The following is a 22,055-nucleotide window of genomic DNA, read 5'->3' on the forward strand; positions in this document are numbered from 1 at the left end:
CTCGGGCACCACACAGCAGATAAAGAGCAAATGACTGCTGTTCCAAAAGCATCTGTAGGGTGAATGCAAACAATCACAAAGCAAGCTACGGACCCAATACCCAAGCTGTGAGCCGGCAGCAGTCCAGTGGGAACAGACAGGAAACTCCTCTTCAGGGACACCGAGAGTGGCTCCGTCAGGGGAAGTGTCCTGTGCAGACGAGAACCAGAGTTACACAAATGGAAGGGCATGGTCAGTGGCCCTGCGTTGATCACATCTGAAGGACTCAGGGTATAATATTGAGGTTCCTAGGATCAGATGAGAGAGAACGGGAAAGAGGCAGGGAAGACCAAACAGACACCCACCAGATTGTGGAGAATGCTTTACTACTTTTTAAATATTAGAATTTTTTATATTGTGTTTATTGGGGGTTTTAGACTTTTAGATTATATTATTGCGGCTAAAGGGTCACACACAAGCATTTCCTTATGTCCATATGTACACATCCGTCCACCTGTGTGTGCATATACCGCAGAGAGGAGTGTCTCACCCAGCAGCACAAATAGAGCTCAATACACTGTCCTGTGTGGGACAAGAGGTGAATTGACCTCAGAACTTCATACCCTCTGCCTGCTACCCATCTTGTATCCTTGCTGAGAACCTCAGCCTCTCCAGGGAGTAGAGGCCAATGAGACTTGGCTTCTTATTAGACTTAGGCACAATGCAGAAAGCCCCGTGCACAATTTTAATAATAGGATGGTTTTGAAATAGTGAGTTTCTGTTATCCCAGGTTGATGAAAACAATTTGTACTAAAAAAGCCCACAGAGTATTGATTACTTTAATGACTGTTCAGCTTTATCTTTTTAGAAAATTAATGATGGGTTCTGGCAGTGCTCACTGGAATTCTAGGGTTCCACTAAAGATGAGAGCTTTCCAGAAATCTGAAGGGAGCAGGTGGCTGACTAGTATAGGCTTCCGCTGTACAGATAAAAGAAAATTTCTTAAAATAGACCATATTTGAAGGAAACTGCACATTTACTTTGAAAGTTGAAAAGTGTTGCACTATTAAATAAAATATACAGATTGCAGTTCTTTGACATAAGAACACTGATGGCTTTGGGATTTATTTGTTGACACACTCTTAGTGTATCACTCATATACTGGAGGTGATCTGGGACAATTTAAGTGCTTTTGGCTTAGGTTTCTCTTCATAAAACATCTCTTCAGAGCTCACGTCTGAGGCTCCGACTTCTGAGACGATGATCCCCAGATGTCTGCACCCTACTGAGGGAGCCAGTTTCATTTCAGTTCTGCTGGACAGTGTGCCAACACCGTGGGAAAAAGAAACCACAAAGTACTCAAGACCCAGGATGCAGAAGAAATTATGTACAGAAGTGAAGGATGCTGATCAATAATAGGCCTTTTCACCTACATGAATGTATAGGAGCAAACTTCAAATTTAGCATTGTTGTCCCTACAAGTCACTTTTTCTGGTCTTAAACTCACAGCGATCCTCCTGCCTCAGCCTCCCAAGTGCAGGGATTACAGGTGTGCCCCACCACACATGGCTCCATACAAGTCACTTTTGTGTATTTGCTGAAGCCAAAGTACAGTACAATGTCAGTGAACACCGATAAGGTGTTAAGTGTGATATATAGTGAATGCTTAAATTTTAATACTTCAGTGAAAGATACACTGCCACTAACCTCCCTCAAAACACCCTCCCTCACTTTGAAAGCATTTAGCCCACCCTTCTTACTGCTTTCTGAAGCCTTTCTGGAAGTGCTCTTTCCTGAGTGACTCTTATGAGGTGTGATAAAAACTGTGACATGTCCTATAAAGCTGCTCATAGAAACACTGCTGTGCATCCTCCCTCACCTTACTCACCGGATCTGGCACTGTGTGGCTCGGCCCTGGCTCTTCTCCTCCACAGAAAACACTGCCATGAAAAGTGAATGTTCTCAGTAGGTGCAGGACACTGGGGCAACCAGGGCACCATAATTAAAGACACTCAGGAAGGAGGACTTGCAGAACTCCTCCAGAAGAAGCTGAGAACTAGGGGATAACAGTATGCAAAGTGTGGGCTGTGCTTTCAGAGAAATGAGTGGCAAAGTAGTTCTCATTGGAATAATTTTTAAATTTCAATATTCACCGCATTTTTATCACACCCACATGTTTTATGTTTGCTCAGAGCTATACATGAAGAAAATATAATTTCCACCTATTCGAGGTGGTATCTGCCAAATTCATACGGAAAGTTCCTTCTCCCTTCTGGAAGTGATATTCAGGATTTTTTTTCACAAGTGTAAGGCAGTAAAACAAGAAACTGGACAAAATCAGCATCGACTATGTTAAAGCAAATGCTGAGCTCACTGGTGCAGAGACTTGGCTGGTGTCTGCAGGAGCATGCCACACACACACACACACACACACACAGGCTGACAGATCCTGCTCCTGTCCCACCTGGAAGGGCAAAGTGATTCCTCAAACAGCCCCTCCGAGCCACTCAAAGTGCCACAGATAGCTGTGGCCGGGTGTCCATTCTAGCAGTTTGTATGTGTGTGTGTGTGTGTGCGGGGGGGGGCGTGTGTGGGTGTGCGCCTGTGTGCACCCACTATATACGTGCACGTGCATACTTTAAATTGAATAAATGAAAAAATTAAATACGTTGAAGGAGCCTCACCCCAAAAATATTTCTGTGGACATTTGTCAAATTTTGTAAGTGTAGAAGTCATTTTCTGATATAGCTTCTATCAATAACTACGCATACAGATTATCAATAAAACAATTTTGAGCTCTCTGGCACAGACACTTTCATACCTATCCAGGAAGATTTTCTGCCCCACAGAGGAGTCGGGGCAGGGTGCCTTTATCCATCTCGTTATCTACAGAAAGGCAGGATATAAGTGCACTAGTGCACTGGCCTAAGCCAGCTCAGCCTAGAGCTTTCCTGATGGGAGGGTGGGACAGGAGGGAAGAGACTGAGCCAAATGAACGGTGTGAGTTCAATGACTCCCAGCGGAACAGAAAGGAGGAGAGGACAGGTTTCACTGAGCGTCTGAGTCTCTGCTCTGCAGACTTGCGTAGGATGGCGCCTTCTGGCGGTCATCTCAGGAGCACATACCTGTCGCACATGCCTCTCCTTTCTACTAAGATGAGACTGACTGACACTTTGGCACTTACCACTTTCAGAAACAACACAGCCCCTTTCTTTTTAAAGCAAGCAAGATGTTTACGCTTAACATTTTTAACAAAAACTAGAAGGATAAAAAGTAAAATACCTGTGGATTTTCTTCCATCAGGTCAATGTAAATGCTTAACACAGGTCAAGTGGGCTGAGGGGCCTGTGCTTCAGGAGAGACCCTTGAGGAGGGCACAGCAGCCATGGCAATGAGTTTGGGCACAGGGCCCCCGTGAGGCTGAGCTGTTTTCCTTTTTCTGCATATTAATCATGGCAGGTGGAGATGGAGATTATTTTAACCAGAGGATGGCAAGCTGTGGTTTAGAGTCAAAGACTTTTTCACTGCTTGGCATGAACACAGTGTGGATGAACACACTTTAAAATGCATTTCTTTCCCAAAAGCTTTTGAAGACTTTTTGGAGGGGGCTGATGAGGTATTTGCTTTTTTTCTTCGAAGGCAATAAATAAATAAATATTTGCAAACTTTCAAGCACTGAATTTGAAAGGGCTTCTCAGACATTATGTGAAGATAACTTTTTCAATGCTTAAATGAGATGATGCCTGTTAATAGCTCCCTTACAGCAAAGTATGTGTGTGTGTGTGTGTATGTCAGTGTATGTGTGTAAATGAAGAAGAGGAAAATAATTGCTTATTCTTGTACGTCAAAATAAAGTCCTTTTGGGGCCGGGGATTTAGCTCAGCAGTTAGGTGGCCTGCCTTGCAAGCGCAAAGACCCAAGTTCAATCCCCGGTACCTAAATAAATAAATAAATAAAGTCCTTCATAATTGGCTAGAGAAGTCATTTTGACCATAGAGTAAAGTCTTTTTGTTGTTTACATCTTACAAGAAAATATGCTTTTTCTAAACTAACCTTTGGCTAGTGTCTTCCCATTGGTCTAACCAAGTCATTTGTGTCTCATACACAAGGATCTCAATATTTACAGAAATTTTAAGTCAATGAAAACTCAAAAATTCACAGATACAAACCAATTAAACATCTGTGTTAGGATTTAAATCTACCAGATAAGAATTTCCTTTCCCAGAGCAGTGTTAAACACAGTGTGATAACAAAGGAAGTAGGTGTGAAGACAGTGCCACAATGTTATATTTATTTTTATTTAACCATCACTTGTCTTGCTTACTGTATTAGGAAAATTTTGTATGTGTGACCTCCATCCTCTTAATTGGACGGGGACCCTGACAGCAAGGCACAGATAGCTGCAGGCCTACAACTTAGTCGGGTGGTGTCCCCTAGACACGAACTGGGGGTCAGCTTCCCAGCACCCGAATGGAAGCGTTATGCTCCACTCCTCATCAGTGTCACCGTTGAGCTGGAGGTGCCAGCTCAAAGTACGGAGCCTCAGACCAACCACGAGTGCACCATCTCAAAGAAAAATGGCGAAGGCCGTACCTCTCTGTGTTCTTCATTTTGAATCAGATATTCCAAAGTACTTAAAAATGCTACCCTCTTCAGGATTTCTTAAGGGGTGGTGGGTTCTATCTAATGCTGAAGGAGAGTAGGGAGAGTAGAAAAGGTATTGTGGGCATGAGCCTTAGTCCACAAATTCAAGTGAGCTGGAGATTGTGTTACTTTTGCTTTTGTGTGTGTGTGTGTATTGTGTGTGTGTGCACTCTGTATAACTCAATGTATCCCCCATGCTGCAGTTACCAGCTCTCACCATGTTCCAGCCCAGCCCTGGGTCTTGCACAGTCTACACATTTGACAAGAAGCAGCTGGTCTCTAGTCTCTGTCTCATGAGAGGTTACAAAGGAGCCTGTACCTGAGGGGTTCCCCCTCGTGGCTTTCTGCACTGGTGCAAGGCTGCACGGAACCCCAAGGCCAACTCCTGGCTCCCATGTGCTCTCACTCTCATTTGTCTGACCTGTGGACAGAAAGTCAGTTCAAAACTCTGCGTCCAAGCCCATAAATACCCTGTAGAGGGCTGGCATTGTTTGTAGCACAGAGTGAGGGAGGCTCACCATCATGCTGGGTCTATGCCAGCCACGGGGAGCGGGAATCCACCTCCGGGCTTCGTGGGTGAAAGGTGAGGAGGATACAAGCCCAGGCCACCAGGTTTCCTCTGAGAAACTGTGCTCAGCTCTACTTGGCTGTTCTTCTCATTGGGAAAACACAGTGAACTTTTTCTGTAAAGCCCAGCTTTTAAGAGTAAACTTGAATGCTCGATATCAACAGGTATAAGAAAGAAGGACCATTGAAGAGGAGAGTATTGGATACTAGCTGTACGTCAGAAAGTGATACTGTCTAATAACTCTTCTTTGTTTATTATGTGAAAACTATATGGTACGTTCAGCATGCAAACCTTTCTCTGGTGACTTTTTTTTGGGGGGTGGTGTGAGTACTGGGAACTGAGCCAAGGGAAGACTGAGCTACATCCTCACACCATTCCCCAGACTTTGGCTTTTTAAACTTTCATGTTGAGACAGAGCCTCACCAAAAGTTGCCCAAGTTAGCTTTCAACTCAAATCATCCTGCCTCAGCTTCCCGAGCAACTGGGATTCCAGGAGTGTTCCAATGCTCCTGCCTCTCAAATTTTTGAATAATAGTTTCTCTGGAGAAATCACTGATTCTGGATTGTAGCAGGGAGCACACGGGATGAGCCCAGAGTTTCTGGGAAAACCAGAAAGTAAGGAAGGGCTGAAACAGGCACAGGCAGGCACAGAGTGAACCCTGCCGGACAGCTGAGTGTGGGAAGGAGCGGCTTTCCAAGGCGGAAATCCGACAAACGTCACCTCACCAAGCCCGGGGATCAGGCTTGATCGAGTGTGACCCATCCTGCTGCCGACCTCGTGTACCCTGGATAGGATGGCCTGAGGCTGGGGCTTTACCTCCGACACCTTCCTTCCGGAACACATAAGCTGCATCTCCAAGAATAAAGATGACCAAGAGGTATGGAGGGATAGCCTACAAATGTCGGACCAGTGTCTTTCAAAACTGAAGAGGCCAAAAGCAAAGAAAATCTGAGCAAAATCTGTTACCATCTAGAGGAGATCTAACAAGTACATGTACTATAGTATCATGGGAAGAATCCTAGAACAGAAAAAGGGGTATGAGGCGAAAACTAAGAAATACGAGTGAAATATGGACTTTCATAGACTAACATATCAAGATTGGTCTAGCAGTTATGGTATGTCGTGCTAAGGCCTGGATGTACTTACATGAATCTTTGTACTGAGACGTGCAAATGGCTTGTTTTGAGAAAATGGGCCTTACACCCAAGATGGGGTGGGATGGAAGAGTCACCTCCCATAGGTCACCGCTCAGGAACACGTCTTGGGTGTGTCTCACACAGTGACATGACCCGAAGAATTCTGTCAGTGACAACAAAACCGGCGTGGAGTGGGTTAAGAATCAAAGCTTTAAAACGTGAAATTCCTTGACAAATCATCTGTAGGATTACACTGATATGTGGTCAGAAATGTAGACAGAAAATCTGAGGTTAGTGTATTTTCTTAGATGCTCATTTGGGCTCTTGATTTTGTTGGAGTCAAAAGTAGAATACAGCGGGAGAGCTTAGGAAGAAATTGTAAATTCTGTTAATGTGTGTTTTTTTCCCTCATTGAGTTCATTGGTACATTCTAGGTATACAGTACAGTTACATTCATTACTGGGATCTTGTACCTTTACATGACAGGTCTTGGTTCTCATTTTTTCCCCTTGTCCCTGCCCTCCCTTCACCCCCTCCTCCCCTCCCCTTTACAAACACTTCATTTCCACTTTTTCATTTTCTCCTATCTTTTTTCTTTTCCCTTATTAGCTTCCCCCTACCCTTCCCACTTTCCCTACATCTTTAGCCCCTTTCTTCCTATTTCACATTGTCCATTATATCATTAGGATCTTAGGTACTATTATAGTTTATTCACACCAGAGAAACTATTCGCTATTTACACACATGTGACTTATTTATTTCACTTAGGAGTATATCCTCAATATGTACCCATTTTCCTATGAATGAATCTAATTTCTCAGTATTTATGGCTGAGTAATATGCCATTTTATAGAAAAACCACATCTTCTTTATCCAGTTTCCAACAGGTGGGCAAACGGGCTGTTTCCAAGTTTTAGCTATTACAAACTATGCCACTATAAACATAGGTGCACATATATCACTGTGATATGATTCTTTTAATTCTTTTGGAAAGATACCTAGCAGAGGGATGGCTGGGTCAAATGGAACCTCTAGTCCCAGCTCTTTGAGGTATCTCCATATTGTTTTTTTTAAATTTCTACATGTATGCAGTTATGAAAAGAAAAGCAAACATCAAAAGAGGAAACAAAAAGCCTGGAAGCCTGGACTGGATTCAGATAAAGCTTCTGAAGCCAGTTAGAATATTAAAGAAACAGAAACAAAACAACAAAAAAACAAAAAATGTGAGCAAACTCCACTGAGACCGACTGGCCGTAGTCCAGAGCTGAGCCGAGACACGGATGGCTCTTTGTCAAGCAGACTGCAGGCCCCAGGATGCGCTTGTCCTGGTGCTGTTCAGATCCTGGCACCTTTTCAGCCTCTTCGACCACCGCTTTTCAGTCCATCGCAGTGCACAGAGCTGCTTTACCTTGTTAATTACCCGTTGAGAGGATGCAGGCAATAAAGTTCTTTTGTCTTGATTTCTTGCTTTTCTTTAAAAAAAAAAAAACTCTACACATATTGAGAGGCATTTCATGCAAGGTTTAAAGTATTTAGCAGGCAGGTGGCTAACTGCCAGCTAAGTTACCAGTCATCAGCTGTGAAGAGGAAAACAAAATACTCTGAAGAGATCAACATCAGCTGCTCCTCCAGCCCTTGTCAGGCAAGGCTCAAGTGTGTTTGTAACCTCAGAGAAGGGTGTGCAGACAGAGATGCGCCCACTGTTAAGATCCATGCCCTTATCTGACCTTTGTATATTTACTTTCTCTTGGTGATTATTAGAATTTATATTATTCTCTAACTGCAAATGTGACTCTAGGTCTGTCTTAGTTCTTCAATATCAAAGTACTGTTATTGTTATTATCATCTGTTTATTTTATCATTAATTTTTCCAGAACTAGGACTTTGAGGTCTTTCATCTGAATTTACTTTGAAAAATTAAATCTAGGGCTTTTTTTTTTTTTGTCAAGATTTCTTGGGCGTGCTTCTACTTGAAAACGAGAAACTGGAAACTAACACTGGAAATTGATTTATAGTGTTTGTAATTGTGATCAGTAGCAAATTTCTCAATTTCCAGAACTCCAAAGAGAATGAAGCACTATATTCCATATAAAGGATCAACTGAAATAAGACTTACACATGCCACAAAAAACCCATGTACGGGGTCAGGGATTTAGCTCAGTGGTTCCACCACCTGCCTAGCAATCGCAAGGGCCTGAGTTTGATCCCTGGTACCAAAAAAAGAAAAAAAAAAAAAAAAAAGAAAGAACCTATGTACAACTCCAAGGGGGTTTCACATATTTTCGTAAACTTTTAAGAGAAACACTGGACAGTTAAAAGAAAGTATCATCATTCTGAAAGCAGAGACCCAGATTCCTGAATGTCATACTCAGTTCTGTTCCACACTGAGACACCATGTATGCAAAGAATGGGAAAGAAGCTATCTTTAAATAACATCTGACCAGTTTCCTGACAGATTAGAGTCACTGAATTTTGTGTGGTGGAAAAGACCCCCAAAAAGAGTTGTAAAAAGGGGTGACAATTGTTCTGTGCAGGGAAGCAGAAATTTTTATCCCCAACTTTGATCTGGCCTTTAAGCCTAGTAGAAGATCGGGCCCCCAATTCTACATCATTTTCATACAGTCAGGGACGAATGAACTAGAAAATCTATCTAGGCTCTAAAATTATTTATAATCTTAACACAGATATTCTTATTCTCTACAAAATAACCAGCTACTTCATAGCATTTTGTAAAAGTCTAAAAGTGGGGAAGTCACCATCTGTCATTATGAAACAGAAAATTATAATTCATTCTAATCCATAACAATATATCACAATGACCTGTCGGTCATCCACTGGTCTTAATTCTGTTTTTCAAATCTTTGATCCAGACTTTTACCATTATAATAAAAGAGTTTCTCATTTCAAATTTAATAATATATTTTAAAGGTTCTGTTAAAACCATATTTTTATTTTAAAGCAACTCGTAACTGAATTTGCATTTTTATTTGATTTACTCTTTGAAATTTTTGTTTAAATATGCATTAAATTTAAAATTTTAAAGTCATTCTTAAGAGACCTTCAGTATTTCTCTAGATCATAATATATTTCAGAAAGGGGCAACAACTGCCTCACATTGCTGTTTTATTTTGGCAGGGCAGAAGGAAATAAAAGAGTTTTTTTACAGTGGTGTGTGGCCTTCCAAACAGCCTTAATACATGAACAGCTACTGGAATATGTGCGCTATTACAATCCTGTGAGGAGTGATTAGGAAAGCACTGTCTAAAAGAGGTTTCTCAGAGAATCATGATAATACAGAAAACTTCAAATACCTAAAAAACCGAAGCAATTTAAATATATTTTTTAAACCCTCAAAACTTATCCGTGTAGAAAGCAGAATGTCAAGTGTCTTCCTGAAGCAAATTAAGCTGGCTGAGTTATAAACCTCTCAAAGATTAGACATATAATGAGCATGCAGACGGGTCTTTAACTACAGAATTCCTGCAAAGCCCAAGCTACTGTAACCTTCTTTGTGAGCCTAATTGAAACTGACTATGTTTGGCACCTTATAATAGAGTTTAGCTTAAATGATTTTCTCTTGGCTCAAAAACAGTTTGACCCCATGTATTTCTGAACTGTGCAATAAAATTTCCTTATAATTCAACGAGGACATAATGTCTAAAGTGCTTCATTGCTGGTAATGTATCCAACTGCCTTTTAAAACACAAACCTAAACTAAAACAAAGAATGGGCCACGAAAGCCACTCCTTCTGCATCTTTACTCAGTGTCTGCGTGTGCCCTCTGTGATGTGGACCTCTTGTTTTTTTTTTTCTGTTTTTGTTTTTGTACAGCCTAAATCACTGAAATCTTCTTTATTCAATTTTACGTTTAAGAGAAACCTAGGAGAAAAAGCCTCACAACTGATTTCACTTCATGGAAATTTGGAAGAATTCTCCTGTACATGAAGATTAGCTTCTGTCAGTCATCATTGCCAAGGGGGCCAAAACACCTGTGATAAAGTATTTGATGCTTTGGAAAATACTTATGTGACATGTGGTCGGGTGGTGTTATGGCAGCAGTTTACCTGCTTGCTGTTTATTTTACATATTTTGCTAATAACAATGGTGATCGGCTGTGAGGTAAGGAAAGCAGCATGGAATGGCAGCCCTAACCCTAACACAGCTTCTGAGGCCTTCACTGCGAAAGGCTTCTTTGGATCCACCTGTCAGGTTCCCATCCTGTGTTTTTCCTTCCCCTGCAGCATCCAGTATGGCACAGATATGAAAGAATAAAAGGTAGAGAAAGTGTGTCTTTTGCAACCTGCCATTTGAATGAGGAGTCTTTCGATTCTTCTCTCTCTGATATGTAGGTTTCAGTGTTTTCAAAACCAGATTCATCGAAGGGCTGTGGGTTTCCTTATGCTATGAAACAGAAATCAAATGGAGTCTTCCTGCTTAAAGTAAAAATGTGCCAAAGCTTACTCAAGGGTAACTCGCCTAACAAAATTCGTGTATAAACATACATTTGTCTGTGGGTCTGTGTCTATATCCATGTTTGTGTCTGTATATACGGAACTAGCTAAACCCCATAGATCTTGAGCAATCCAACTTTACAAGGCCTTAAATCGTTAATGTCTATTAATCAGAAGGCCAGGTTATTTAGATTTTTATTGTTGTTGTCTTCACACTTTACACAGAGTTTCTGTTTCCTGCCAGCTTTATGGATGTGGAAAAGGCAAGCTACTAACGACTAGTGACAGTACCTTAGGTAGCAGTAAGAAAAGGAAAAGGGATTTGATGTCAGCTGAAAAGCTTGGATTGGAATTCTGCTGTTTCCTTTTACTAGCTGTGTGACTATGGCAATTTAATTCCTGGCCCTCTGCTTTCATTTTCTTGATTTTTTAAATAGAGTATATGAAAGATAAGATTTTTTAAATAACACGACACACGCATGCACACATGCATATACATTTGTGGGTAACAACCCTCTAAGGAGGGAGTTCCCAGAGATAACAGAGCACATGCATAAGTGTATGTGTAGACTCATGTGTGTGTGTGCATAAATACCAGTGCCCATGTGTGAACACACATGCACACATGAAGGGTGCGCGTTCTGTGTGGAAAGGATGTTATTCTGATCTTACTCTTGGCTCGAGCTGGGCCAGAATCGGCTGTGCAAGCCACCAAGCACAGTCACTGCTGTTCTTGCCGTGCCCTGCTGCATCAATGACTCTCAGAATGGCTGCAGAACTGGGGACCTCGCCGCATTACAAGCCCTTGGGTAAGCCCTAGCAATTCATGTGAAGGAAGTTGCAGGTATTTTAGCCAGGGACAGCAGCACACACCTGTAATCACAGCACTCTGGGAGGCTGAGGCAGGAGCACCGCTGGTGAACCTTTTAGACCACAGGGCCCAAACTGCAATCCCAAACCCTCTTATTTATCACAAAGCACCAACACTACAATTAAACCTGAATACTGACCATCTGGTTTAGCCAAAAAAGAACCCATACATTAATATCTTTTGTCTTAAAAGAAAAACAAATAACATGTGTTCCATAGATTTTACCAACCCTGGGCAGGAGGATTTCAAATTGGACCCCAGCCTGGACAACTTTACAACTTAGTGAGACACTCTCTCAAAGGAAAAAATTTAAAATTGTGGGAGTTAAAATATAGCTCAGTGCCAAGAGTCCCAAACGGTGTAATCACCTAGACACTGAATTTTGACTGCAAGAGTGAATTCCTTGCAAAAGCTGCCTGTAAAGATTGCATGTTTCAATGTGAATTCTTTTCTAGTTTAAATTTATTTTGACTAATATAAGAAGGCAAAAGTTGTACATGTTTCCTGGAGAGCATACAATATTTTGATGCATTTACATTTGGTGTAATGTTTACATCCATCCAGGTGAAGGTAGCTATTTCCTCAAGCATTCACTTCTTTACTTCATGCTGAAAGCATTTACCATCCTTGGTAAATGGGCAGTACATTATGGTTACCTTCTGTTCACAGCATGCCAGATCAGCTATTTCTACAGAACGAAACTCAGTACCCACTGGTCAGCTTCCCCATCTTTTCCCAGCCCTATAGTCCCCATTCCCCTCTCAACGTTTATGAAGTCAACCTTCTTAGGGTCTACGGAAGAGAGAATGGTCATTGCCATTCCACTCCTTCCTTATTTCACTCAACATCACTATCTCAGTTTTGTTCATATTACTGCAGATGGCAGTGTGCCTCTCCTTTTTCAGCAAATAGTTTTCCATTGTGTGCATGTTTTCTATGTGCTCACTGACTGATAGACACTTAGACTGTGTCCGTTTTCAGTGATTGTGAGCAGTGCAGCAGTAAACACGGTATTGAAGATATCGCTCCGACAGATTGAGTCCATTTCATTTGGACATGGGATTACTGGCTGTGTTTTATTTCCAGTCTTAAATTTTTGAGGAAACTGCATTAATGCTGGCCTTAACTGCTGTACGAATATGCATTCCTGCCAGCAATGCGTGGGACACCTTTTCTCCACATCCTCAGCCACACTTCCTGTCCTCAGTCTCTTTGACAGTAATCATTCTTCCTGGGCTCAAGTGATAACTGACAGTGGCTTTGATTCACATTCTTCTGAGGGTTAGTGGTGTTGGGCAATTTTTCATTTATCTTTGGCCATTCATATATCTTCTTACAAATGCCTATTTTCAGTCTATTTCCCATTTTAATTGGATTGTTATTATCATCATCATCATCATCATTATTTTTACTATTATCATTATTGGTATTTTGTTAATAAGTTTTTGAGACCCTTATATATGCTAGACATTAGCCCTTTGTAAGATGTATAGTTTGTAAATACTTCCTCCCATTATGCAGATTCACTACTCACTCTGTTCGCTCTGCAGAGCTTTTAGTTTAATGTAATCCTATTTGTCCATTTTCGCTTTTGTTTTCTGTATTTTTGAGGTCTTGTCTCAAAAGTTCTTGCCTGTTCTGATGTCCTGAAACATTTTAAATTTCCCGCTGGTAGTTTCATCACTGCCGGTCCTACCCCTAGGTAAGAGGTGTCTGTTTGGTAACTGGAGAGTGATAGGTGGTGGCTTCATTCTCCTACATGTGGATATCCAATCACAGCACCATTTACTGAAAACACTGTCCTTTCTCCAGGGAATGTTCTCAGCATCTTTGTTGAAAACTAGTTGGTTGTAGATGTATGGATTTACTTTTAGGCTCTCTTTTCTGCACCATTGGTCTACCTGTCTACATATCACATCAATGCCATCCTCTTTTTATTCTAGCAGCTTTGTATTTTTTTCAGCTTTAATTGAGTTTATTGGTACATTTTAGGGATATAGTACAGTTACATTTATTGTTGGGATCTTGTACCTCTATGTGACAAGTAGCTTTGTATTATATTTTAAACTCAGGTTTTATAGTGCTTCCTGTTTTGTTCTTTTTGCTCAAGATGGCTTTGTCTATTTAGGATTCTTTGGTGGTTCCAGGCATATTTTACAGTTATTTTTATAGTTATATAAAGAGGGTCATTGATATTTTGTGTGGATAGCATTGAATCTATGTTAATAACTTTGGGCGTAATGGGGATTTTAACAGTACTTATTTTTACAATCCATAAACTCAAGATATCTTCAATTTTTGTGTGCTCTTCAATTTCTTTAGTCGACGTCTCATAGTTATCATTATAGACAACTTTCACCATTTTACTTTCTCTCAGGGATTTTTTTGTAGTTATTGTAAATGGGATTATTTTCTTGATTTCTTTTGCCAATAACTTGCTATTAACAAATAGAAAGCCTACTGATTTTTGCATGTTGATTTTGCATCCTATGACTCTACTGAATTCAGTTATTAATTCTAATATTTTTGGTAGACCTTTTTGAGATTTTCAATATATAAAATCATGTCATTTGCAAAGAGCAACAATTGGACTTCCAAGGAGAGCAAGAGAAGCAGTGCTTATATCAGATACAGTGTACTTTAAATCAAGTGCAGTAAAATGACACAGGAAAGGTCAGTTTATATTCTCCACGTTGGCTCCCAACTGGGGCCCTTGTCACCCATCCGTCACTTGCTATAAAGAATGTAAGAAAGCATGGCTTTCAATAATTCAAAATGAAAAAGACTGGATACAGGAAGTATGCTGAGTATTTTCTAAAGCCCCTTTGTTATTCAGCTGAAAGAAGTATGGAGTTTGTCTTCTCAGCATTGGAATGTTACAATAGCTGGACTTCAGAACTCTTTTATGAGACATGTCATGCAATACAAAGGGTTGTTTATAAATAGAAAATAGAACTGGAAAAGGAAAGTATATAAATGCTTCCAGTGGTTAAAAAAGAACACTCTTCTTTGTTTTTAATGTGCTCAATGTATCTACATGTTTGTTCTTACTAAGAGGTTTTTTAAAGCACATTTGTTTTCTTTCTGTACATTTAAACATTGGTTGCACCTTAACTAATTTATTTCACTGCTTTGTATGAAAACATTTCTAAATAGACAACAAATTCAATTATATGAACTATTAAGTCAGAATGAGTGTCACCTGTTCTAAATATTATCTAAAAATCTAGGATTTCCATTGCTTTATGTTACTCTAATCAGTAAACTCCACTGGAAAGGATTGCAGGACCTGACATTTACAGAATACGGAAAGAGGAAAGTAGTTCTGAGTTTTATAACCTTTTCTGTTCCCCCACATGCCATCTCCTCTTCCCGTTCTGCTTTCCCAAGAGAACCCGTGCAGTTTCTCATTGTGTCTGGACTTCAGGTCCAACCCTTGTTTTCCTGGGATTCAGGGCTACCATTTTCTTATCCTTTACATTTTGTTTTGCAAATCTTATCTCTGACTCTACCAACAATTAATTTAAGACTGTGTTATTTAGGGATATGTTTTAATAAAGTGATAAATTGGAGGTTGGAGGTTTAGCCATATGTTCCAGGAAAATACTCCTTTTAGAAAATTTCTGAATGATTCAGGTATTCACTTTTCTAAAATTCCAATAGTTGAATTTACTAAGAACTTAATACATTAATTTCCCCAGATGACATGGCATTTTAACAAGAGAATCCAAAGGTGTGACTCCTCGAAGTGCAGACTGTGTACCAAGCCCTGAAAAGAGAGATGATAGATAGATGATAGATGAGACAGAGATATATACACAAACACACAGTGGCTTTCTGAATGATTCAGGTATTCACTTTTCTAAAATTCCAATAGTTGAATTTACTAAGAACTTAATCCATTAATTTCCCCAGATGACCTGGCATTTTAACAGGAGAATCCAAAGGTGTGACTCCTCGAACTGCAGACTGTGTACCAAGCCCTGAAAAGAGAGATGATAGATAGATAGAGAGACAGAGATATATACACAAACACACAGTGGTACCTCAGTGCACCAGCACTTCTGTGCACAATTTGGTTCACAAGCAGAAGTATTAGGCAAAATTTTGCTTCCGTTCATGGAGTCTGCATTGGATGATGAACACGACCATGCAATCTTCCCCAGAGCTGTGGGAGGGATTAAATTCATGTGCCGAGGCATATACACATATGTATATATATTTACTCTGGGGGGACGTGCGTGCGCTGTTATCCAACACTTAGGCAGTGTTTTTTATAAAGCATAGTATAACTTTTTTATGAAAGAGAAATACTGATACTCTTGTATGGCAGAGATCATGCTCCTGTCATGTTGGGGTTTCTTTCATATGCAGAAGAAAATAAAAGATTGCTTTCATAGAGTTAGGCATTCATGGCGTTTGGGAGGATGGGGATAAAGAGGGAGCTCAGAAAATAGCTGTTCCCAGGAGTATTAATGTCCAGAGAATGCATTTGCCCCAAGTCATAGAGGACAGTAAGGTTCGGCCAGCTTAGAACTGGACCTGGCGATGTCCCACAGGGTTCCCTGTGTAAGGGCGGGAAGCCCAGTGCCTTTGTTTTCCTGTTCTCCCAGAGTTATGGAGAGAGATGTTTGTCAGTACTCTTGGCATTAACGACAGCGTCAGGAAACCCTGGAAATTTCCGCGTGTTACTTCATGACCACCTGTGCTGCACTGTGCATCACTAAAAGTGAGAGAGCACAATTACTAATAAAAGATGCATCAAGACTAATGCCATGAGGTACTCTACACGAGTCACAGAAGCCACAGTACTGTATTTAGAATAATAATGGACAGGGAATGATGAGACCCTAAAATTTAATGAGGCAGTTTAGTTTAAATGTACATTGTTAGTTTGTGTCAACCTACTGCCCACTGCAAGCAGCGCATTTTTTTAACAATCTTGTGCAATGGGGCTGTAAATTACTATAATTAAATTAAGCAATAACCTTATTCAGGCAATATGAGGTATTTGTACTTTGTTTCTGTAATCATATTATCTCCTCAGAAGAGAAGCTGTACTGAAACAAATCAAACAGCATAATCAATCATGTTATTTGTAAATTTTTTTCAAGAAGAAAGTAAAGCTCCTTGCTACCATGTACCCATTTGCCAGGAATATCTATCAGAAATCCCTTGATGTAAGTGGCTATGTTTCCCATGTTTTTAATTTGTTGCTAAACTCTAAAACATAGAAGAGTGGGGGAAACAGTGTGACTCAGTTGAGCAGATGCATGTGCATTTGGATTCGGCTCCAGTCATAATTTAAGATGGTAGGCATATTGAGATCATCAGTTTGATTTCCTGGGATGGTTCATATTCTGATGCAGAACACCATGAATCCTGGAAGCAATGCAGGAACGCTAGTTTCTTTCTTGTTATTGCTCTATTATTGTCTGCATGAGACGTGAGTCGTGCTGGGGCTACTTTGTGTGGATTATTTTATCCGGGTGTGTGCTATTTCCCTTGGGCAGGGTAATGGGAGTTAGAAGGCAGTGCTTGTTCATAAAATAGACAGAGACATTAGTTATGTGCTCCTTTCTAGTCCCTCAATAGTTTGTAATGGCCCATAGCACATGTGATATATTTCAACCTATATTGATTTCAGGGCTGGCTTCCCACTTGACAATAAAGTTCTTGGAAGTTAGAACTATAATTTATTCTAAAATGGTGCTAATTGCCATAATACAGGGTGAAATATAGATGCTCCATGAATATTTATTGAAAATATTAAAAATTAATTAGAAAGATGGTAAATTGTGTGCCGATTTTGTGGCTTGCAGACTGTGCCATATTCTTGCAATTTTAAATTACCTGAAAACTTCCTTGAGGACGTTACATGGACTGGGCATGGGGATGGTGCAGGCACCGAAGATGTCAGGTCTCTTGAAACTTCCATAGTTACTTTCAGTTTTAAGAAAGTTTGCACTCAAATTTTCAATTTTGGACTCTTATTTTGTCACCAGTAGCTGAATAAGTCACTCATAGCATCCAAGTACTGGAAATGTGAATGTTAGTGTCAGTAAACATTCTCACAACATATTCACATATTCTATTGTTATTCCAGTATTTTGGCCTCAGTGAGAGATGTGAGGGAGGGCACATGCCAGGTTTTTCATGATGTCACTCTCATTGCACTCCCTGCTTGAGCTCTGTTGTTGTGGAAGGAATTGGCAAGTGATGTGCACGTAGAGATGAGCTGAATAGAAGCAAAATAATAAGTTTATTTTGTCAACAAAAGGTCAGTCACACTAAGAGCAGTGCCAGTGTTGACCTGTTGCCTCGCAGCTCCCTGTTGTATAGGGTTTTACAGCCTTGATCTCATTCAGATTGTTACATTTCATTTCCTCAGTTCACATACCTGTGTATAAATTACAGGAACAAGACAGTTCACTTTAACGCAGATGTAACAGTTCCTTGTAGTTAGGGGGTTTACCTTAAGATGCATCTTGCTATCTATTCTAGTGCAGAGGAAGTGGGTGTTCAAGGTCAGGGAGGAGACTAGATGTTCCATTTCACAGCCAATGCCTCTGGTGTCTGTAAATTTTGAATTAAACAAAGAAGATTGCTGTTAGAGACAGCAAAAGTCATTTTACATTTTCCTAACATTTTGTAGGTTTTCAAATTATTTGTAAGAGTTCTCTCTATCACTATGTCAGCCTCAAGAGTTGGAATTGATGCTATTCATAGCAGGTGCTTAGATATTTCTGGAAAGATTATTGAATATATGTGTGGTGCCATTTTCTGTCTATTAATGTGTACTGCTTTGCTTCTAAGTTGGACTGGCCTTGTTGCTCAGCCCAAGCTACATTTTGAAAGAAATTCAAATACACAGTGTTGGTTGTACACAAAATTCAGCCAAAGCCATTAAGAGTCCATCAAGTTCCTTGGTACCGTTCAGTCAAAAGTAAATCAAACTGATTTCCTGCAGATTAGGGATCAAGACTCCAGCCTCGCCAGTGAGAAAGAGTAAGGCCAAGTAAACACCTTCTAAAGAGAACTACACACACAACAAGGAGTTATGGAGGTTCCTTCAAAGAACAAATGGAACCTAATGTTTGTTTCTTTAACAATCTTGTCTGTGGTTCAGTTTCCTTGTTATCACACTAATAACTACTGGTTTAAAGTGAGAAAAAATGAACTTAAATGAGAATAAGTGAGTGGTCAGTGGTGCAGTTATATCCCTTTGTACATTATTCTTCTCTGTGGTAAAAGACCAAGTAGCAATGCCATTAACTTCAGGTCTGTGAGTTGAAATGAATCAGGATGTACTATTTATTTTTCCTGTTGCTGAATGTGTCAGGCAGGAAGCTAATTATTTTAAAAATCACATCTAGAATATCTTCTACTTTATAATCCTTGAGCATGGAAATTGATGACATTTAGTAAGAGAGAACACACCACAATGCCATCAGAAAAAAAAGGGAAATTGCAGAGGTCATTCATATATTTTCTCCCTGTAAGTAAGAGCAAAGGGAAGAGTCCATTTTATCTAATCACTGTATTATCAGATTGATGATGTTTTCCATGTCCTGAAGATCTTGCATGACATTTAGTTCAAGCTCTCAGTAGGAAGATATTTTCTAGAAAGAACTCATTTATTTTAAGAACAACTAATTTCTGTTATTTGCATTGGGCATATATCAAGTTGCAATGCATTATCTTCTATATTTAGAAATTTTGGTTGCCACATTTGTAAAAATATTCCTTCAAATTAACACCTTTAGAGAAAATATCATTTTTTTTAGAAAAGCATGAGTTCTTGTTCTGTGTGTCAAACACTAGCCAATGGCTACATGTGTGTCACATATTCATTTACAAAATAACTTACCATTTAACATACTTTGAATTTTCTTTACTTTTGTGTGTATTTGAAAGACAGGAAGTGCGAACCAGATGCTGGGTAGTGAGGAAGGGATTAGAAGCCAATGAAACCTGTTTTGTTACTGATGCTGTGACCATTTTGTCTACAAAGTAATAATTTGACCCATACAGATTCTAATCCTCCCATAGATCAGATGGGTACTTTGACTTCTATCGCTTTAGACAACAAATGTGATTAAATGTTGTCAAGAATAAAGAAAAAAAAAAGAACACACTATCATACACTAAAGAAGGACAATTTCGTACACTACTGGACACAATCTTTCCTAAGAGCACCTTGGAAATTGAATCAAGATCTGTAATGGTTTTTATTATTTTTTATCTTATATTTCAAGAGCAAGTACCATATACTGAGAGAGTAAGTGGATGTGATGGGTTTGTGTCTAGACTACAACCATCTTTGAAGAGAATGTTCAATAATATCAATAAATCTAAAACTTAGCTAATTCCTGAATTGATAATCACTACTAAATTGATAAGTTGTGACAGACAAGGTGCTCAGTTCTAAAATGTGCAAGAAAAGAGATCTATGACTAAGATAAGTGACAGCATAAAAATTAATAGAGTTGAATATTTTAGTTGATTGTATCCAGTAAACTTAAAATGTTATTTTAAGGAAAAGATAAAGGGTGGGGGAGACAGAGAGAAGAACTGTCTTAAGGAGAGGCTCACATTTGCCTGACAAAGTCCTTTGAAACCTAGAATGAATTTGAGACAAGGATCTACGGTTCACAGTAGCAAAGAGTCATGGTGTCTCGGCACCATGGAAGCCAATGACAGCGATGAGTTGAAAAGGAATGAAGTGCACACTACTAAAAATGTAAGAGGATAAAGGTGAGGGGAAGTTTATCGCTGATAGCCTGTCACTGGTATTTATCGATTACAACTTCCATATCTTTTTTTCTTGGTTGTCACTGAACTTGGTTCAGGAGGTATCTCTAGGGGAATAGTTTCGTTAGAGTCATGTAGATAGCAGTCAGAATTTTGAGGACCAAGTAGATAATTTATAATTGATAATAACGTGTTTGTTCATTTGTCTTGGTATTGTGCTTTGCTTTACATCCTGGGTTTTAAATGAATTTATTATAAATAATCGCTTTGACCCAAACTATAGATTGTCCCTATAAACTGTGTGATATCAAATAACCTCATTTAAAAGATACTACATTCCAACCAAAAACTTGCAACAAGAACTCAAAATTGTAACAAACATACTGAAAATTTTGCCTATGATCAATTCTTGAAATTCAGTTCCTCTGTTTTTGGGGGTTTGTTTTGTTTTTTGTTTTTTTGCTTTTTTTTTTTTTTTCCAAAAAGTACATGGGATCAAGTAGAACTGGATATGAATCCTGTACACAATGTCTACTAGCTGGGTGAGTGCTGGTGAGACACTAGCTTCTGTAAGCTCATGTCTTCTCCAATGAAATAGGCCTAATATAATACATTTTGATAAGGTTATGATAGCAATTAAAGTTGACAATAAATATAAAGGACAGCACCATCTTAGTATGTATTGAGCACTCATTATTATATAGTAGCTCTCATTGTTGATAGTAATTCAGCAAGAATTTAACCCAGCCCTTATTTAATTGCAGTGGGTTTTTTTGTGAGCCAACTCAGAAATATATAAAAGCCTATTTAGCATACATACACTGCTTGGTACATATTAAGGCTTCAGATGAATTGAATGTCAGTATATTTGATTATAGAAATGTCAAAGAGTTATTTTTGCTTTGTAGGAAGGAGAATAATCAGAAATCCATTTTGAACCATATCTCACTTGAGAAACACCCCCGTGGATTTAGAGTAATAGTTATTTTTGCTTTGTAGGAAGGAGAATAATCAGAAATCCATTTTGAACCATATCTCACTTGAAGATAGGTATAAATTGAAGATAGGTCTGTGGTGAACACTGGAGTGTGTTAGACATTCGAGTAGTGATCAACTGCTAGTGAACAGGAAGCACAGCCCTGCTGCCTCCTGGACTCAGCCTTACCAGTGGGCACCTCCTGCTCCCGCCCTCAAGCAGTTAGCAAGTCAGCTTGCTTCCGGTGAAGGAAATCCAGTCGTTTCCTTTCCTTGAGACCAGGCCGGGTCATGTCCCACTCAGTTTTTCCCTCTCCAGTCTTCCTATCCTCTTCACCCTTCCCAGAGAACACTCAAGAGATCATTGTTTCAAGATTCCACATCTCAGCCTCTACTTCCAGGAAAGCAAACCACGGCACACCTGTTCCATTAGCTCCACTGCCCCAGCAAACTATAGTGAGACGCTGGCTTAACTGTCTTTTTTCCCCTACAAAGCTTCTTCAAAGAAAATACAGTGTCCCATTGGCTTTCGTGTGGCTTTGTAAGGCCATGCGCGGTGCGTGGCTAGTACGAAAATTTACAGAAGTGTCACCAAGTGAGGAACTCAAGATCTGCTGTCTTAGCACTAAGATTGAGTCTTCTTCTTTTTTTTTTTTTAAGATAAAGTAATTCAAAT

The 22,055-nt window shown here is 39.7% G+C and overlaps 1 protein-coding gene across 1 annotated transcript in view; it reads left to right on the top strand.

The window, feature by feature from the left end:
• Nkain2 (sodium/potassium transporting ATPase interacting 2) overlaps positions 1-22,055 on the top strand; it is a 500,786-nt gene that overhangs the window by 168,455 nt on the left and 310,276 nt on the right. The gene's annotated exons all lie outside the window — the stretch shown is intronic.

Source organism: Fukomys damarensis, unplaced genomic scaffold (genome assembly GCF_012274545.1).
Source record: "Fukomys damarensis isolate Sample0158 unplaced genomic scaffold, DMR_v1.0_HiC HiC_scaffold_14, whole genome shotgun sequence".
NCBI classification, from domain to species: Eukaryota; Metazoa; Chordata; class Mammalia; order Rodentia; family Bathyergidae; genus Fukomys; species Fukomys damarensis.